The sequence below is a fragment of the Haemaphysalis longicornis genome, unplaced genomic scaffold, assembly GCF_048455015.1.
Source record: "Haemaphysalis longicornis isolate Haplotype H1 unplaced genomic scaffold, Haemaphysalis longicornis Haplotype H1 scaffold_14, whole genome shotgun sequence".
NCBI classification, from domain to species: Eukaryota; Metazoa; Arthropoda; class Arachnida; order Ixodida; family Ixodidae; genus Haemaphysalis; species Haemaphysalis longicornis.
Window position 1 is genome coordinate 33,652,265 of NW_027526245.1, and position 8,994 is coordinate 33,661,258.

Consider the following 8,994-nt stretch of genomic DNA (forward strand, 5'->3'; position numbering starts at 1 on the left):
GATCTTGCTGTCCAGCCCCGCCTTGGAGGATCAGCTACGGCTGGTTACCAGGGGCCAGGTGGCGAAGACAGCATATGGAATCCTGTGAAGAGGGATCCACTCTCATCCAGCGCGTTTTGCGCTGACGTGCTGTGCAATTAAAGTTGTTCCTCCTCCTCGGCAGCTGAAGCTGACAAGGTCACCAACAAAGCCCTGCGAAACATGACCGACGGCGCAATCTCGGCGCTCACAGCCTACTACAACAAGTGCTGGCAAGCGGGAAAGCTACCCCCACAATGGAAGAAAGCGCGCACAACGCTTATCCCCAAACCCGGCAAGCCTCCACACATCGATCACCTCCGACCGATTTCCCTTACATCCTGCCACGGTAAGCTGCTGGAGCACGTTCTCCTCAATTTCTGGCAGACGTACCTCGAAGAAGCCGACCTGTACCCCGACACTCTGCTGGGCTTTCGGACTGAGCTTAGCACACAAGACGCAATGCACCTCATTCAACACGAGATCCTGAACCCCCCCGCCGGATCCCTCGACAACTACGCTCTACTGGGCCTGGATCTTCAGAGCGCCTTTGATAAGGTGCACCACTCAGCAATCCTCGCGCAGGTCTCGCACCTCAACTTGGGACACCGCACTTTTGCGTATGTCAAAGACTTCCTCGCTAACCGCACGACACAAATCGTGGCCGGCGACATCGAGCTCCCAGAGAAGACCCTGGGTAGCACCGGCACACCCCAAGGATCAGTGATATCCTCCCTATTTAACCTAGTCATGATAGGAGTTGCCCGCAGACTGGGCAGCCTCCCAGACGTCAAACACACCATTTACGCGGATGATATCACCATATGGAAGGCCGGTGGCAGCGACGGACAAATCGAAACCGCTCTGCAGCAAGCTATTGACACCGTCGAAGAGCAACTCCAAGGTACGGGACTCCGGTGCTCCCCGGCAAAGTCCGAACTGCTCATCCTCCCAGCCCCTGGCACGCGCAACAATCGTGAAGCACCCCCTAACATCAAGCTGAAGACGAAGGACGGCACCCCCATCCCGCAAGTCAAGTCCATACGGGTACTCGGTATGTACATTGACGCACTCCGCCACAACGGACACACGTTACAGCGCCTAAACGCCAAAATCACCACGGCCATGCAACTCATCCGCAAGGTAGCCACACGATATGCCGGCATGAGAGAGACCAGCCTCCTCCGGCTAGTTCAGTTTTTCGCCGTTAGTCACGTCGCATACGTGGCGGCATACCACAATTGGAAGCCGGCGGAGCATCAGAAAATAGACGCCCTAATAAGGAAAGTATACAAGACAGCGCTCGGTCTCTACACGTATACCAACACGGAGAAACTCCTCGACCTAGGCGTTCACAACACGCTGGCCGAGATCGCCGAAGCCCAGCGAACCACACAGTTCGTAAGACTCACCCAGACAAAGACAGGCCGTGCAATCCTGGCCCGCATCGCTTACAACCCCCCGGCCACATCGGCCCTACACCCACCGGCCCACTGCCACTAGTCTTCAGCCGACGGCTCAGGATCCCCCCGCTGCCCAAACACATGCACCCCGACGCCAACCCCGAACGTCGCCTAGCCCGCGCGAAGGCCCTAACCAAGATGTACGCACAAGACACAAGCGCTTACTACGTCGACGCCGCACCATACCCCGGCAGACCCGATGCTTACGCGGTCGCCGTCGTATCAGCTGCCACGGGAGCCCTCAAGACAGCCGCAAGCATACGTACAACACACACGACTCTGGCCGAGGAGTTCGCTATCGCTCTGGCCCTCACCCAACTTCCGTGCACCACGATCATCAGCGACTCTCGCTTAGCGATCCTCCGTTTCGCCACCCACCAGTTAGCCCCCGCCACCCTACGGATCTGCACCCCCTCCTGGGCACCCGCAAAGCTCGCCCGACTCACATAGTTCCCGGCCCACACCGACCTACCGAACGGCGGAACTGTTAACAGGAATGCGGAGGCGGACGCTACGGCACGCGCGCTTACCAGTCGCGCAGCCGTACACGACCCCGCACATTCCGTCCAACAGCTCCCCCCCAAACCCACGCCGCTCCTCACATACGGTGAGATTCTAGCCTGGTACCGCGACAGCAGACGAAAGTACCCACCGCCGCACCCCGACCTCCCACGAGCGGAGTCGACGATACTCCGTCAACTCCAAACGGAAGCGATATGGACCCCCGTATTCGCCAAGCACATCCGCCCCACGGTTTACCCGACCGACCACTGTCAACACTGCAACGCCGCCAGGGCTACAACACCACATCTTTTATGGGATTGCAGGCCCCCAGAAGACACCCAAGACCCAATGCCATCAAGCATGGCACTCGCCATAAGAAGCGACGACATCGGCCATCAACGCGGCACGGTCCGGCAGGTGATGGACATCCTCGCGCGGCCACGGCCGAAAACGCCGTCTCCACTGAGACGCGCAGTGAGTAGGCGGCCGTAGCGGGGAGGTCCACCACACACCTCGCCGCCCCATCCCTTCTTTCCCCACCCCACTACTGCTGGACATTATAATAAATGTTTTATCTCTCTCTCTCTACCTCTGTCTCACGAAACAATGAAGAGAAGCGGGAGAGAGAAATGCCAGCTTTCTTTGCAGATTTCTCAGAAAATAACGCCGTATCATCTTTCAGTTAAAACAAATCTCATTCGGCCTTTAGGGTCCGTTTAAACGCGAGCATTTTCGTCCGCACGTGACCAGACGCCCCTGTCTCTACGTAGTGAACCAGCCAACTCTGACGAAATAGCGAGCGAATTCAGCTGTAAGACTCCTTACAGCGCTTGCCTCATTCATTCGAGCCGTAGCGCTGGAACGCAATTTTCATTATTACGGAGAGCCTGTATCAAGCAAACCACCCGTGCAGCCGAGAACTTATCGAGGGACGGCATTTCAATTTGGCCACAGGGGCGAAGAATGAACCATCATTGCGCAGCGTCCGGCAGTGAACGTGAGAGGCTGATACAACTATGGCGACATTTATGGGATCGCTGACTAACCTGCGTGACGCCGTTTCCCAATTCCGTGAATTCGAATTCGACGAAGGAAGGCCAGGACCAGTAGAGCTTGGCCTGAACCATGGCCCCGATCACAATCTCATGCTGACTGCTGGATAGGTGTGGCCACGGCAGTTCCATGTCCCGCATGTAGCCCCGGATGCGCGGCGTGTAGTCCGTGTCCTGCGTCACGATGTCTTCGCACGACTTGTACAGCCGGGCGGCCTTCTGCACGGCAGTCTGCCTCTCGGCGGGAATGATCTCCGTCCTGAAAGGCAGACGCGGGAGGAGTTACGGTTAAACCTGGATGTAGCGAACCTCTTTGTAACGAATTCCTGGATTTAGCAAAGTTTTTCATTTCCCCAGTGCCAGCCCCATTGAAAACCATGTGTTAGCGAACTCTATGTAACGAAGGCGTTGCGACAGTTAACCTTGCTGTAACCAATTCACTACGCTGATAATCCATTTGTTTTTACATTTTTTCTGAAAAATCGGCTGCAGAAATGCACTAATCTAGCAAACTTCGCCCGGCGCCGCAAACTATATATCCCAAGCGTTTCTAGTGTCAGTGCGGTGTTGTTTAGGTGCTGGACCTGCCTGTCAGCGTGTAGTCGCGAGTCTCCACTGCTATGTTTTGTGTCTCTTCGTCGGCGATGTGTTCTGCTGCCGGGAAACCAAAACCTTCGTTTTTTTCAAAGCAAGCTGGTGATTTGATATGCCGTCTGCGCCGGCGACAAAGAAAAACGTCGGCGTCCCAGCTAGCACTCTATCGACAATTGTGAGTGCTGCAAAGCTCGAAAAAAGGGCACCCTTTCGGCATACGTTTGGCCCTCGACACGGGTTAACACACTGCAGTGTCAAAAGGCTAAAGAGATACTTAAGTTACGTTTCTGAACACGGGGGCGGGGCTAAGTGGCCTTGCCTCTTCAGTTTCAGTTCACTTTCAGTTTCAGTGTATTACTCATTCCAAAAAAGTAGTACAGTAATATTATTATGCAGACGAGGGTCCCAAAGTTAAAAACTGTAACGGGACCCTCGACGCATTACAACAATCAACAAATTAGATAAAGTAAACAAGCAACGAGTGAATGGCAATCAATTATACAATATAATGGGGTGAGTAATCACTATAAGCTAAGTGACACATCAGGAGACGAAAAGCAACGCAAATAAGGAAAGAAGAAAAGAAGAAGAAAAACGGAAAAAAATTACATCAAGTTTAATGGCGGACATTGTCAATCAAAATACAATTATCTAAATTGCATAACCAAAAACCCAATGCCTCCAAAAAGCCCATAAACAGGCGGCTAAGAATTTGTCAGACGGAAAACAAGCGCTAAATAAAAACACAGGACGAGGACTGGACGGTACAAACCGAAAACTTTTAAATGACTCTTTGAATGATGACAATGTAGGCATCGTTTTAACAGAAAGAGGCATGTCATTCCATAAATTAATGCCGTGTAGTGACAAAGCTCGTGGGAAAGAAGCACGTAGTTTTTCACTCTGAAGGGAATCCTTGAAGGGTGAGTTCACCATCACTGAAGTCTAGCATTTTGATTTCGCGTCTGCTTCATTCACGCTAGCCTTAACTCGAAACCTGAAGGTAACGGAAACGTGCATGTAACAAAAAGAAAATGCGAATTTTTTGTCAGCTTTGTTATATCCAGGTTTAACGGTACTACTTTGAGTTCACCTCCGATTACGCCTAAACTCTAAGAAATCGGGAGAGTATTTGCAGAGTCCAACAACAGTCATTGTACTCTTGTAAGCTTTGGTGCACGCCCCTCGAAAGCTGCGGGCAGTTAAATGCAATGTTCGCTCCCCGTGAGTGGGAAGAGCAAAACTGACCGCGTACTCTTCTCGTGTGGGGCAGAGTGCAGCCCCAGTTCGCCGCGAGATCGACATGTAGGTGGCGACAGCGTCGCGCTGCTAGTGTGGATGCTCCGCTGAGCGGCCCGAAAAGGGCCGCTCGACATTGGCTTGTCATTGTCCAGGTACGCTGTGGGCGCGCTTTGTGCCTTTTTTCGCGCTGTATGTGCGCACGTAAGGTGCAAACAAGAGTGGTACGCTGTAGTTCGGTTCCCCAACGTCCAATGTATAGCACGAAAGCGGCAATAAGTTTTCATTACTACTGTTGTGAAAGAAGATGTTCTCCGATCCCCGCGCATGCTGCCATTATCATCATCATTATGTAAATAGAATTCATGGTTCCCTCTGCACGTCCCCGCCCTTTGTCTCCTGGTTTTCCACAACATTGGTGCAAGAAACCCGGGAACGAAACCCCCTCGACGACTCGGAAGTATCCGACCTTGGGTTCAACAACGATGGAAGCCAGAGACCGCACCGATGCCGACGGACGTGCCTACATACCGAAGGGCCCATGAGAACTGTTTACTACAGCGGAATCTCATCGCGTGTTGTGGAATTTGGGTGAGTCAATCGAGAGCCGCATTTCACTGTGGAAGAATATGATGGCGGACGCGGGAAAAGAGGACAGTTTATTGAAGCTTCCTGCTGTCAGAATCATTACCATAAAACGACAGGCACTTCGTGCACTAATACAGAATATTCGAGCAGAAGCCCTTGCCGCAGTGACCTGCCCGCAGCCCAGTGGCCTAGCGCTCAAAAGCCTTCTTTATCGCCTCCAAGAACACGAAGCCAAGCTGAAACAGCTTGACAAAGAGCTTGAGCCACACGCAGCCCCCGAATGTCTCGAAGAGGAATTTAACACATGCTTTGAATATGAGGAGATTATCATCGACACGAGAACAAGATTACGGTGCGCCTTACAAGACGGGATCACAACAGAATATCAGGGTACTGCTGATGTGTTATCCGGCATCTCCGACTCTTCGCTCGTAAAGAAGTCTTCAGGTAATCGTGCTCCGCATAATTCAATTCCGACACCGCCTATTACAATCGAGTACCCCGCTAATGAAGCCGTTCCGGGTGAAGCTTCAGCAGAACATTTCCCAACTAAAAACCGTGAATTTATTCGTCCGAAGCACTCAGAGAAAACACCTAACGACAGAGACCAATGCCAGCGTGAGCCACCTTCAACAGTACTCGGCCAGGAGCAACTCTCACGGGGCCCGGATTATGATATGCTTCAGCGGATACATAGCGCACGCAAGGCAGCAGCAAGGGTAGGCCTGAAGAACCGAGCCAGAGCCCTTTCTCCTTGCCAAACGTCATTCGCATCAATCAGACCTTCTCCCAAGCGCTCGACTAGTTTGGCAGTTCAACTGAGGAAGCGCATCAATGACTGGACACTGTACGAACGTGGAAAGTTTAGGAGACCACCGAAGTCCTTGATTAGGCGCACCAAACAGACAAACCCTCGTATGCGACAGAAAACTCCTCTGTTAAGCAAGGACCCCACAGCAGAAGAATACAGTGAAACCAGCACGTGGGATCTACACAAGTATCATCATCGACGGCTTCTGATCCCAAAGAAAATCGGCGAAACTCATGAGGAACTTACTTTCGTCCAACAAACTGTGATTGTTGTCGACAAGTCCGGAACTGCACACAAGTATGTTTGTCGGAAGCGCAATCGACGCTACAAACACCGCTGGAAGATCAAGCTGCCCTGATGGAACTGGACGAACGCAGAAAGTGACCATGCCAGTGAAACGGACTACAGGGACGGGACAACTAGTTTATTCACTCTGTTGGGGCGGGGAGGATGTTGTGAAAGAAGATGTTCTCCGATCCCCGCGCATGCTGCCATTATCATCATCATTATGTAAATAGAATTCATGGTTCCCTCTGCACATCCCCGCCCTTTGTCTCCTGGTTTTCCACAACAACTACGTCGGAACGGCGGCGACCCATCGGGAATATGAACTTTTGAACAATGAATATGAACAATGAACTTTTACGCCGTGACTCGTAGCAAGCTCGATCTTCCCAGATTATGGCTTATTCCCAATAAAAGCATAAATAGAAACAATTTGGAAGCCTCGATCTTTGGAATTCAGTTTTCATTAGCAATTTCAATCGCTTTCACTGGTACCATGACGCATTCTTGCATTTGTGGGATGCCCTGAAATGGTAACACCCTTTAACTGCCCTGAAATTCTTTCTAAGAGCTTACGACATTTTTTGTGAGTTTGAAAGACAACATTGAATTTTAACCAGTGCAGAGATATAAATGACACAGTTCTAACGAGTCTTTTGCGCGCAGCGTTAGTTAAACGAAATTTTAGCGACTCTGAAGGCAGGTTTGATGAATAACGGGGTCGGATCACTTAGTTACGGCGTTGTCATTAAAAACTAGAACTCCCGACTTTGCTGTGCTAAACTCTAACCCCAGTTCAGTGGCTTCTTCCTCGCAGATATCTGTGAGCTGTTGCAGACCGTGTTTGCTATCTGCTAGTCACCTGCATGACTATGTCAGCTGCATGACTATGTCATCTGCATATATCAGTCCCGGGATATGTTCCACTTACTGTACTTTGCGGCTATAACATAGATTGAAACCTATTTTACTGCCTTCAAGCTTTCTTTCTAGTCTAGCCATGTACAGCATGAACAGCAATGGCGACAGAGGACAACCCTGTTTAAACCTCTATTTGTGACTACCGGTTCCGTGCATTTTGATCCTCCCAGGTAATTTGCCCCTCGCTCTCATTGTAAATTCCCTGCAACAGCTGTATAAAGTCCTGGCCTAATTCTCCCGCTCAAGTATGCTCCATAGAAGTTCCCCATCTACGTTGTCGTAGGCTCCTTTTATATCGAGAAATGCTATCCATAGTGGTCGCTCCTGAGCCATTGACACCTCTATGTATTAGGTTTGGACAAATAAATTGTCCTCTAAGCGTCTGTCTCGTCTGAAACCATTTTGTAGTTCTCCCAGTATGCTGTTCCCCTCTATTGACGCCTGCAGTTCCGCTTTTATGGCTTGCACTGCCAGCCTGTATGCAACTGAGGTAACTGTAATAGGCCTGTACGAATGGGCATCAGCCCTGTCTCCTTTACCTTTATATCATTTTCATCCGGCTCTTACGCCAATTGTCCGGTAGTTCCATAGTTTTTGTCACTTTTTCGATTCGTCGAATCAGTTGTGCCTTGCTTTTTGGACGCAGTAGGTTGACCAGCTGTATAGGAATTTCATCCGTCCCTGTTGCCGTATTAGCTGGAACATTTTCTTCGGCTTTTTTCCAGTTTAGATTTTCCAACTTTATCTCTCTATCTGTACGCACCTCAGTTGTCCCACTCCCTAAATGCTGTAGCCCTCTCTCCATTCTTCTGAACTTCTCTTGTATCATTGAGCGTATGTGAAATACCGTCTCTTCCCCTTTTAGTACCTGGCTTTCTGCGTTTATTACATGACGTTGTACCTCTTCTGTCTTTTTTCCTTAGTTCCTTTACATGATTCCAGAACTTTCTTGGCGCGCCTTTATCCTTTGCCCGTTCATTCGAGACCCATCGCTCACTTTCTCGTTTAAGGTATTGCTGCACAAGTTTTTGTACTTCCAGCTTCTTAAGGCGGTACCAGTTCCACTTCAAAGTTATTTCCTTTGTTTGCTTTCCCACTCGCGCGGCCTCCCCGTGCTCTCTCGATGCTTGCTGCCTTTATGTTATAGCTTCCTTGATTTCCTTGTTCCACCAGTTTCTAGTGTTTCTTTTTCCTTTCCTGTAGTTGCGATCTTTCGGGTAATTTATCTTTCCTTGAAGGAAACCAATCAGTTCGCTGTATTCCCAATCTTTCGTAGGTTGTCTCTCGATTTCCGTCTCCAGGCTTTTGGCAATATAAGCCATTTACTGATCGTTTAATTTGAAGTCGTGTACCACCGTTTTCTGGTTTTGACTTTCCATTTTTCCAAAAGTCAAAGTTATCCGTTTATGGTCACTTCCTCAGCTGTGGGCACCTATTTCATCTATTTCCATTAGAGACAACCTTTCGTACACTCTTTCTGAAAGGAGGCTGTACTTTATACTGCACTGCTTTCCCCCTC